The sequence below is a fragment of the Marmota marmota genome, unplaced genomic scaffold, assembly GCF_001458135.2.
Source record: "Marmota marmota marmota unplaced genomic scaffold, marMar, whole genome shotgun sequence".
Lineage (NCBI taxonomy): Eukaryota > Metazoa > Chordata > Mammalia > Rodentia > Sciuridae > Marmota > Marmota marmota.
Genome location: NW_026000037.1, coordinates 42,431,351 through 42,442,740, shown reverse-complemented (window position 1 = coordinate 42,442,740; position 11,390 = coordinate 42,431,351).

Genomic DNA, 11,390 nt, shown 5'->3' with positions numbered 1-11,390 from the left:
TTTTTAAAAAAAAAAAAAAAAAAAAAAAAAGCCTAGGGATGTAGCTCAGTCGTACAGCACCTCTAGGTTCAATTTTCCGTACCACAAAAGCAACCAAACAAATACCAAAGTTAAATAGAGCTTACAGAAGAGCTTTCATTTGGAACTTGATGTCAATGAATATTGCCATGCTTAATTTTTGAGTCAACCACATAGTGTCCTGGTGCTTTTTAAAGATTTTTTCACCAGTTTCAAGCTGCATTGCATAGCAGATGGGAGGCAAGTGCTCAGTTCATATCTCAGTAGTAAAATATAAAAGTTTTACTCTGTGGATATCTTGCATGGTACAATAAAGTTTTTATAAATTTATATAAAGTGATTTTCAAACTTTAAGGTAAAAATGAATTATATAGGGATTTTGTTAAAACCCAGATTCTGATGTGTAGATCTGAGATGAGCCCACGGTTCAGCATCTCTAACAAGATCCTTAGAGATGCCAACACAGTTGGTCCCGAGTTGACATAAAAAGCAAGATTACATAACTTGCTTAGCTGATAATTAGCAAAAAAAGATAAAAAATAAAAATACAGAATTGTAGTCAACGTTTTAACAATAAAATGTTTGCTTCATCATATGAAATTTAACTTTGCTGTAATTTTGTGCCTTTCTTTTAAGACAATTCTTTATTCTAGTCTAAATCATAATGCAATCAATATGAAGAAGTGTCAACTGACAATTTCAACACATATAAAGAGTACACATAACTGAACTGACACAAAGACTATACAAGCAGCAAGAACCATGTTCACACATGCTTAAGAAATACTGCCTATGTATCTCTTTCCAACTGGTTGAAAATATTATAACTAACTATTGATTATATAACTCATCATGATTTTAGACATGCAAAATGAAAAAAAAATGTACATCTCAGAACAGGTAAATAAAATGTTTTGATTAACATGCTGAAGAAAAAGTACTCCATGTAATGTTTATTTTAGAACATGCCGTGGGCTGGGGATGTGGCTCAAGTGGTAATGTGCTGGCCTGGCATGCGCGGGGCACTGGGTTTGATCCTCAGCACCACATACAAATAAAATAAAGATATTGTGTCCACTGAAAACTAAAATAAATAAATAAAATAAATATTAAAAAATTCTTTCTCTCTCTTAAAAAAATGAACATGCCATTAGTATTTCAGCAGGCAGAATTTTTAACTCATCAATTTTTTTTCCATAAATAATTGAAAACCAACAAAACAAGAAAATCATTTGAGAAAAACGTGTCTAAGTTCTTCAAATAAAATAAATAGATGTGACTTAGGTAATGGTCTCCTCTCTCAGATAACATGAAAAAGAAGTTGTGATATTAAAAGAATAATTCCACCACGTTTCAACTCACTTTGTATATCTTTCACATAAGATTAAAGTAGGTATTTTTAAAGGTTTCATCCAAAATATGTGATAGATATTGCTTAATATACATAGCAGAGTATAAAGCTCCAATGTTAAATTGGAAGCTCTAGTGATTAAATTGCGTGTTTAGTTCCTTGGACCATTTATTGATTGGGTTATTTGTTATTTTGGTGTTGCTTTTTGAGTTGTTTATATACCCTAGAGATTAGTGCTCTATCTGTGTGCAAGTGGTAAAAATTTGCTCCCAGTATGTAGGCACTCTATTCACCTCACTGATTGTTTCTTTTGCTGAGAAGCTTTTTAGTTTGAATCCATCCCATTGATTAATTCTTGATTTTAATTCTTAAGCTATAGGAGTCTTATTAAGGAAGTAGGGGCCTAATCCAATATGATGGAGATTGGGGCCTACTTTTCTTCTATTAGACACAGGGTCTCTGGTTTAATTGCTAGGTTCTTGATCCACTCTGAGTTGAGTTTTGTACATGGTGAGAGGTAGGGGTTTAATTTCATTTTGTTGCATATGGATTTCCAGTTTTCCCAGAACCATTTGTTGAAGAGGCTATCTTTTTCCCAATGTATGTTTTTGGTGCCTTTGTCTAATACAAGATAACTGTAATTATGTGGGTTAGTTTCTGTGTCCTCTATTCTGTACCATTGGTCTACTAGTCTATTTTGGTGCCAATACCATGCTGATTTTGTTGCTATTGCTCTGTAGTATAGTTTAAGGTCTGGTATCCTGATGCCACCTGCTTCACTCTTCTTGCTAAAGATTGTTTTAGCTATTCTGGGTCACTTATTTTTCCAGATGAATTTCATGGCTGCTTTTTCTATTTCTATGAGGAATTTCATTGGGATTTTGATTGGAATGACATTACATATGTATAGTGCTTTTAGTAGTATGGTCATTTGACAATATTAATTCTGCCTATCTAAGAACAAGGGAGATCTTTTAATCTCCTAAAGTCTTCTTTAATTTTTATCTTTAGAATTCTGAGTTTTCCTTGTAGAGGTCTTTTACCTCTTTTGTTAGATTGATTCCAAAGTTTATTTATTTATTTATTTTTTTAGGCTATTGTAAATGAGGTAGTTTTCCTCATTTCCCTTTCAGAGGATTTGTCACTGATACATAGAAAGGCCTTTGATTTTGGGTGTTCTTTTGTATCATGCTACTTCGCTGAATTCATTTATAGGTTCTAGAAGTTTTCTGGTGGAATTTTTTAGGATCTTCTAGGTATAGAATCATATCATGGGCAAATAGTGCCAATTTGAGTTCTTCTTTACCTATCTGTATCTCTTTAATTTCTTTCCTTTGTCTAATTGCTTTGGCCAGTGTTTCAAGAACTATGTTAAATAGAAGTGGTAAAAGAGGACATCCTGAAATAAATTTAAGAGTATTGGTATTAGTTCATTTATAAAGGTCTTGTAGAACTCAGCTGTGTATCCATCTGGTCCTGGGCTTTTCTTGGTTGGTAGGCTTCTGATGGCATCTTCTATTTCATCACTTGAAATTGGTCTGTTTAAATCATGCATATCATCCTGATTCAATTGGGGAAATTCTATGATTCTAGCAATTTGCCAATGCCTTTGATATTTTCTATTTAATTGGAGTACAAGTCTTCAAAATTATTTCTAATTATCTTCAGTGTTTCTTTAGTGTCCATTGTGATATTTCCTTTTTCATCACTGATGTTAGTAACTTGAGTTTTCTCTCTCCTTCTCTTCATTAGCATGGTTAAGGGTCTGTCAATTTTATTTATTTTTTCAGAGAGCCAAATTTTTGTTCTGTCAATTTTTTTTTCAATTGTTTCAATTTCATCGATTTCTGCTCTGATTTTAATTATTTCCTGTCTTCTACTGCTTTTCTGTTGATTTGGTCTTCTTTTTCTGGGCTTTGAGATGTAATGTTAGGTCATTTATTTATTGACTTTTTCTTCTTTTAAGGAATGAAATCCATGCAATGAATTTTCTACTTAGCACTGCCTTTATAGTGTCCCAGAAATTTTGATATATTGTATCTGTGTTCTCATTCACCTCTATGAATCTGTTAATCTCCTCCTTGATGTCTTTTGCAACCCACTGTTCATTCAGTAGCATTTTTTTTTTGTCTGCAAGCGTTGGAGTAGCTTTTATTTTTTATTTATTATTGATTTCTAATTTCATTCCATTATGATCTGATAGAATGTAGGGTAGTATCTCTACTTTTTTTGTATTTGCTAAGAGTTGCTTTGTGGCATAATATATGGTCTATTTTAGAAAAGGATACATGTGGTGCTGAGAAAAAAGTGTATTTGTTCATTGAAAGGTTAAATATTCTATAAATGTCAGTTAATTCTAAGTTATTGATTTTATCATTGTGTTCAATAGTTACTTTGTTCAGCTTTTGTTTCAAAGATCCATCCAGTCATGAAAGTGGTATGTTAAAGTCACCCAGAATTATTGTGTTATGGTCTATTTGACTCTTGAACCTGAGAAGTGTATGTTTGATGAACATAGATGCTCTATGTTTGGGGCATATAAATTTATTATTGTCAGGTCTTGTTGATGAATTGTTCCCTTAAGCAGTATGAAATATCCTTCTTTATGCCTTTTGATTAACTTTGGCTTAAAATCTGCTTTATGTAATATAAGGGTAGAAAGCCTTACTTGCTTCCACAGTCCATGTAAGTGGTATGATTTTTCCCAACCTTTCACCTTCAGTCTGTGGACATCTTTTCCTGAGTTGAGTCTCTTGGAGGAAGCATATTGTTGGGTCTTTTTTTTTAAAAAAAAAATCCAATCTGCAGTCTGTCTTTTGAATGATGTGTTTAGGTCATAAAAATTCAGGATTATTTTTGAGACATGATTTGTATTTCCAGCCATTTTTGTTTATTTTTGGTATTTAACTTGACCTGGTTTCTCCTTTGATTAGCTTTTCCTTTAGTGTAATACCTCCCTTTGCTGATTTTCATTGTTTTCAATTCCTCTTCATGGAATATTTTACTGAGCATGCTCTGTATACAGGCTTTCAAGTTTTAAAATTTTTTAATTTCTGTTTATCATGAAAGGTTTTTATTTCATCATCAAACCTAAGCTTAGTTTGCTGGATATAAGATTCTTGGCTGGCATCCATTTTCTTTCAGAGCTTGATATATGTTGTTCTAGGATCTTCTAGCTTTCAGAGTCTGGGCTGAAAAATCTTCACATATTCTATTTGTTTTCCCCCTATATGTAATCTGATTCCTCTCTCATGGCTTTTAATATTCTCTCCTTTTACCGTATGCTAGTCATTTTCATTATAAAGTGCCTTGGTGTGGATCTGTTGTTTTGTACAAATTTTGTTAATTCTGTACATTTGGCATCATGTAAGCCTCTTGAGTTTGGTTTTCTAAAATTCATTCTTCATTTTTGGAAAATTTTCTGATGTTATTTTTTTGAATAGATTGTTCATTCCTTTGGTTTGGAACTCTATGCCTTCCTCCATCCAAATAACTCTTAAATTTGGTGTTTTTATGCTATCTCATATTTCTTGAATGTTCTGCTCATGGTTTCTTGGCATTTTCACTGTGTGATCCACATTCTTTTCAAGATTATATATTCTGTCTTCATTGTCTGAGGTCCTTTCTTCCAAGTGGTCTAATCTCTTGGTGATTCTTTTAATTAAACTTTTAATTTGGTTTATAGTTTCTTTCATTTCAATGATTTCTGTTTTTTGTTATTATTGTTTTGTTTTGTTTTTTAGAACCTCTATCTTCCTATTGAAGTAATCTTTTGCTTCCTGTATTTGTTTATATGACTCTTTGTCAAAATGATGTTTTGCTGCCTGTATTTGCTCTCTTAATCATACTTTAATTCACAGAATATTTTAATTATAAACATCCTGAACTCCTTCTCTGTCATTTCTTTTGCTGTGCTGGCCATGAATTCTAATAATGTGGTGTCTTGATTTGTTCCAGGTACTTTCTGCCCTTGTCTTTTCATATTGCTTGTGTGTCTTTCCTTCTAGCACTGTGGATCCTAGGAGTTACCAGTTTTACCCTCTACCCTTATATTGCCCCTATAGGGATCAAATACCTCTCATTTGAGGTGAAGGACAGTGTTATCAGATAACAATATAAACAATATATGCCCTAAAAACAAATGTTTGCTAATAAAACATTACAGTTTGGCCACAATGTACAGAAATGGTGAAATTAATTATTACCTACAATATACTCAATGGGTTTTTAAAAGGGTTTCCATTTTCTGATTGTAGACAGAGATCTTGGGGTGAGGAATAGGATGATATGCCAAGGAGGTAGGAAGTGAGGATATAGAATTATTATATCTTAGGACACGTGAAAGAGAAATGTAAAGAGAAAGATTAGTAGCAGGAGAAGGTAGAGAAAGTAAATTTGGGTAGACAAGTAATTGGGAAGACAATAGAGTACATAAAACAAACACACATATATATTAAGAAAAATTTAAAAAAAAGTTTAAATAGCAGAAATTTGTGGGGAAAAGTTAAAATAATAAAAAGAATGAGAAGGATGTACAACACAACTGTAATATGCTTTTTAGATATGCCATTCCTCAAAAACCCTAAGTCATGGTTTCACATACTTTGCGGATGTGAGGGTAGGAGAAGCTCCCTTCTAGAGAGGGGAAAAAAAGGATTGTAAAAAGAAAAAAAATTGAAGGAAGACACAGGGCTTGTTTTGGTTGGAGATCAATATCTTTCCTGCTTCTCTTCTCATCCAATAGGTGGGGTCGTCTGTTGTTAGCTGGTATCCACCCCAAGGATGTTAAAGGTAACCAGGGTGTCATTGTGCCAGGTTGGTGACTGCTGGGGAGAGGGGGGAGTTAGAAACTGGGTACCTGGAAGATGGTGATGAAGGTGACCCAAGATGTAGGCTCCTGCTTTGAGTGGTGGGGTTTCCAGTTGATTGGGGGAAGCTGGGCGATGATGTTGGACAATGAGTTCAGCGCTGAGCTCTGTGGTTTGCAGTGCTGGCTGACTTCAGAGCCTGTGTACATCTAGGTGACAGAAGAGGTTGTAAAGGAAGTGGGGAACTTTCTGACTCTGCACACCTATAATTACAGAAAATAGTAGTAGCTGGTAGGCTACTGCGTGTAGGGGACTCTATCAGCTGCTGTAAAATCCCAAGATGGGGTGACCAGGGAAGCTCCACGTTGGTAGATGGGGGTCCACATGGGGGTGGTGGCCAGAGTTCCTACTTGTAGGAAGCTGCTGGGTGTCCTCCATGATTTATGCTCCGGTGGATGGCCAAATATTCTTCATGGGTGCTGCTCTTACCCATGGTCTCACTCCAGTACCCTGTAGTACTGCATGGACGAGTAGTTGGGAAACCTACTCTGATGCGGAGGCCTGGAGCCCTGGACAGCATGGTGCTTCCTGCGCCAGGGGTGGTGGGTGGGTGAGCAGGAATATCACTCACAGAGAAGCAGTATTCTCACTGCTTGAATCCCGGGTCATGAAGCTACGCAGAATGCTGGCTCCCTCTGTCCTGCCATCTTGGATCCCTCCCAATGTGATTTGTTTTTAAAGATAACAATGTTAACTAATGTTTCCTGTCTCAAACTATCTGATACCAAATTTTTAAATGATATTGGTTTATGAAGACATTGTTTTCTTTCATGTAAACATCTAAATGGAACTATAAAAATGATATTATTGTGGGACCACATTGTATATGTTGTTGAGGGATCTTTATTTTATTTATTTGTATGTGGTGCTGAGAATCAAACCCAGACTCTTCTTGCACATGCTAGGCAAGGGCACTACCACTGAGCCCCAACACATTGTATATGTAAACTAACTTTTGAGTAAAAGTAGCAGACTACGATGGCAATTGATGTCCACTCATCAAAGCATGTTCCTGAGATCTGATTTTCCAGTGAATTCATAAATTTTAACATGGCAGAATTTCTTATGAACCCTGCATTGATATGCTGAATTAGTAATACTTGAAGTGAAAGTTTATTTCCTTTTAATTCTTTAATGATTTATCAGTGACACCAAACACTGTCTGACTGATAAAATTACCCCACATGATTGAAAAATGCTAAGTGTGAGGGTTTCAGTCACAGAGATTGTGATTAAAGTGTCTGGGGTATGTATGTGGATAATGGGATTTTTGTTTTACACAGTGTAGATTAGATATAAAAAAATATACTTTGTGAAGTCAAAGTTAAGAGCTGCCACATAAATTTATTTAATCCAAAGACATATTTTTAAGTATGTAAAACCTTCTTTTTGACACTATTTTCTGTAATTATAGGTGTGCAGAGTCAGAAAGTTCCCCACTTCCTTTACAACCTCTTCTGTCACCTAGATGTACACAGATGTTCCAATCTTCTGTCCGTTTTCTGTGGATTTAGAAATATTTAGAAAAATCCTATTGCTGTACTTGGGTGAGTATGTGAGGATAGAATCATGTTTCCAATGTCTGTAACACAGAAATATTGTGAGATAGCATGCCTATTTACAATCTTTCCCCTCGGCTATGCACACATTATGGGAACATAAACTGTTACAATTTGATTTTATCCTTTTCAAAAGCATATTGATGTTTTTAGATAAGCTATGGAACACAACATGCCACATCAAAGAAAGAAAAATTGACTAGAAGATGAGACTGTGAATCACAAAGATCCATAATTACACAGTGGTTTAGAACTCCACACCAAGCCTGGCAACACTTGTTTGGATTGCTGCTCACTGTGCCAGTGGTTACCTTTTACTACCTGAATCAAAGAAGATTAATAATTATAATTAAAATAAAGACTGGCAATACAAGTTCCCTACATGATAATTGCAGAATTATGTGTGGTTTCTATTTCCTAATAAATATTCATGTCCAAAGAGAGAAACTTCATCATGTTCCAAAGCACCATGCAAAATAAAATTTGGGCAACAGGAAAGCACTTCTTTTCATAAAATTGAACAGCTTGGGGCCTTAAGGAAAATAAAGCATGGGTTTCTTTAGGTTGATTTATATGTATAATGTGTTAAGTCTTCCAAGAGTAAGTTCCTATGTCTTAATTTCTTTAGTAATTTAAATTTTTAAAAATATCAAACTTTTTTTAAAAATTGTAATCTTCCCCAAATAGTTCTGTTTTAAAGTCCAGCTGTAGGCTATAGTCATCCTTGGCCTATTTGCCATCAGATCCGTTAGATCCATTCCTGGCTCTATTTTCTCTGTATCAGTGGGTATAGAGTGAAAGGGTTGTTATCCAGCAGAATACATTTCCAATACTGCCTCATTTCTTGGCTTCTGTTTGAAATAATATCATGGGGATCTGAGGTTGGAAGCCAGGGAATTTCATTCTCTAACCTACTCTAATCCCATACAAAATTATTCATGTCTCTTCCACAGCCCACTCATTGCATGTGTCTCAATATTTTCACTTACTGAGTGGAAATAAAAAACTTTTAAAATAAATCTAATTCTATAGACTAGGAGATACTTTAAAAGCAGAAAAGTAGGAAGGTTTATCTTATTTATTTAATTTTTGTAGAATCTAGCATCCTGTGTGCCACAAAAATATATTTAATAAGGAATTGAATAAATAAAACTTCACATTATAAAAAAACAGACTATTATATGAATTATCAGGTCAACCCGCCAATCATATCTCTATATTATTATAATTTGAATTAGATGTGTAGAAATATAAATTTTTCAAAAAATTTTGCATCTTCATTTTGCTTTTCCATTTATTTAGATCCAGACAAATCAATAGTCAAGTGATAGGGAAAGGAAAGATTATAAACAAGAAAATAGGTCTGCAAGTTATTATGTTCTATTCTAATGCATTTCTTACTAAGGGATATGATTCCTATTTGGACATATTGGAAATAGTCCCAGGCAAGATCTGTGAATGATTGTCTCCCTCATCTGCCATTTACAATCTTCCAGTAAACTCCAATCTTCAATTTTGTCATTATCTGAATTAAGGTAAACTCATCATGATATCTATATTGCAAAAATTCTGAGGACCACAAATAAAATTATAAAGAAATTATGTGAATGTAATTTATTATTAAATTATTCTCATGACACACTAAATAGATATTACATATAAGGTCTCTAAAATTACTTGGCCAGCGTTGCTCCTGGTGGGATTTTCACCATTGCCATAGTTCTACTAACTTTTTTGCAGTTCCTGTGGCCAAGTTTCCATTTTATTCCCCATGTCCAACACAGGTTGAACCACATATCTAGGTTTGTAGATGCTTTAGGCTTAAAAACAGCTTTATTTGTCTGCTGTAACTTCAGGCCAATGCAATGGAAGCTCTTTTTCTTTCCTTGAGTCCTTCTAAAGCATATATTGCCCCTAATCCCATGTTCTCTCCAGATGTAGCTGCTCATTTTTAGATCTTCCTGTTTATTTTCCTTACTTTCTACTTAATATTTTGTGTTCAAAGAACCCAGAGGTTACATTTTGTCTCTGCTTCTTGGCAGCTCTTGAACATCCATGATCTGACTCTGTCAACATATAACCCCTCTGACTAATCAAATTGGAACGATCCCTGACATTTTCTCTACTCTGTTAGTCTGATTACCAAATCTTTCAATCTCAGCCAAGGTTAGGCATGTTTCCCACTAGTTAAGCATGATTTAGAAAACACGTATGGGAGAGAATAGTAAGTGGGTAACTTATTCATTTCTTAATTAGGTAGCAGTCATTGTACTATTGTTTTATATGGATTGTCTCAATTGACCTTGATAACTGAGACCTCCTATAACCATATAGGATAATCTTCAGAGCCATGATAGGGTTATAACCTCATAAATAGCATAAATAATTTCATTTCATGCTTCAAGAACTTCCACAAAATAAATTCATTCAAACAATAAAATGTTCAGTCTCCTTCTCAAGAGGAAGAACTATTCATATAAGCAAACAATCCTCTTCACTGGATAATATATTATTCAACTGGACGGACTGCCTGCTTATTAGTTGACATCAAGACGTTTTCCTCATTATATCTACCAATCCTGAATGTTATGTCACATACTTTCCCAAACTTCAATGAGATACTGGCATTGAAAACCCTGTCTTAAGCTGCTTAAGCCCAGACTGCCCATCTCTGTGAATGACCATCTTGGCTTTCCCTTTCCAATATACTAAGACTATCTGTAAGGCTGCTATTCTTTATTGCAGTACGAAATGAATCATGTTTCCATCAACAGGTTATTCTATTGACATGTGACTAGAAGAAAATATAATCCACACAATATTTCTTGTGAAATAGTTATATTATCACTCCCATTTGATAAGAACTTGATGTTCAGTCACTAACATGTTTCCAAATGGTGGGGCTGATTGATGAGGCTGCATGGCCTCAAAAGTTGCTATTCTCCTTCTTTGCATATGGGATAAGGGTTTTTACTAATTCAGGGAAAATTTTGGTGACAACGTGACACCAAGCTTTTAATTAAACCACATGAATAATAAACATGATAATGTATTTTTCTTCTAGTATCTCTGGATAGAAATAAATAGGTCTTGCATGTGAAGAAATTTCCTACAGTGATTATTAGAGTTAATAATGATTCTGAAACCTAGAACAGTAAATATCCATCATTGCTTGTGTCTTACACATAGCCAAGGTGAGAAAATGACACTGACATAACCTCTGGAGACTGAGATGATATTACTACCCAAAAGTCAGAATGGGACAGTAGGTATCTAGAGTCAGACTCTATTTTTTAACTGTGCCTCCCTTTCCTTTGCTGAGAAAATGGAAGATGATAGAAGATGAAAGTGAAGAAGATAAAGACGAAGGAGAAGGAGAATGAGAAGGAGTAGAAGGAGGAGAAGAAGGAGAAAGAGGAGGAGGAGGAGGTAATACGTGCAAAGCATTTGGGTCAGCACTTTATAGTACACATTTGTAAACTATGTGTGTATGTACATATATGTATATATTTGTAACATGTATATGTTAGTATATCTGTGTCTTTTGATTGCATATAGACATAGATGTCCTATTTGAATTAAAAATACAGAAGA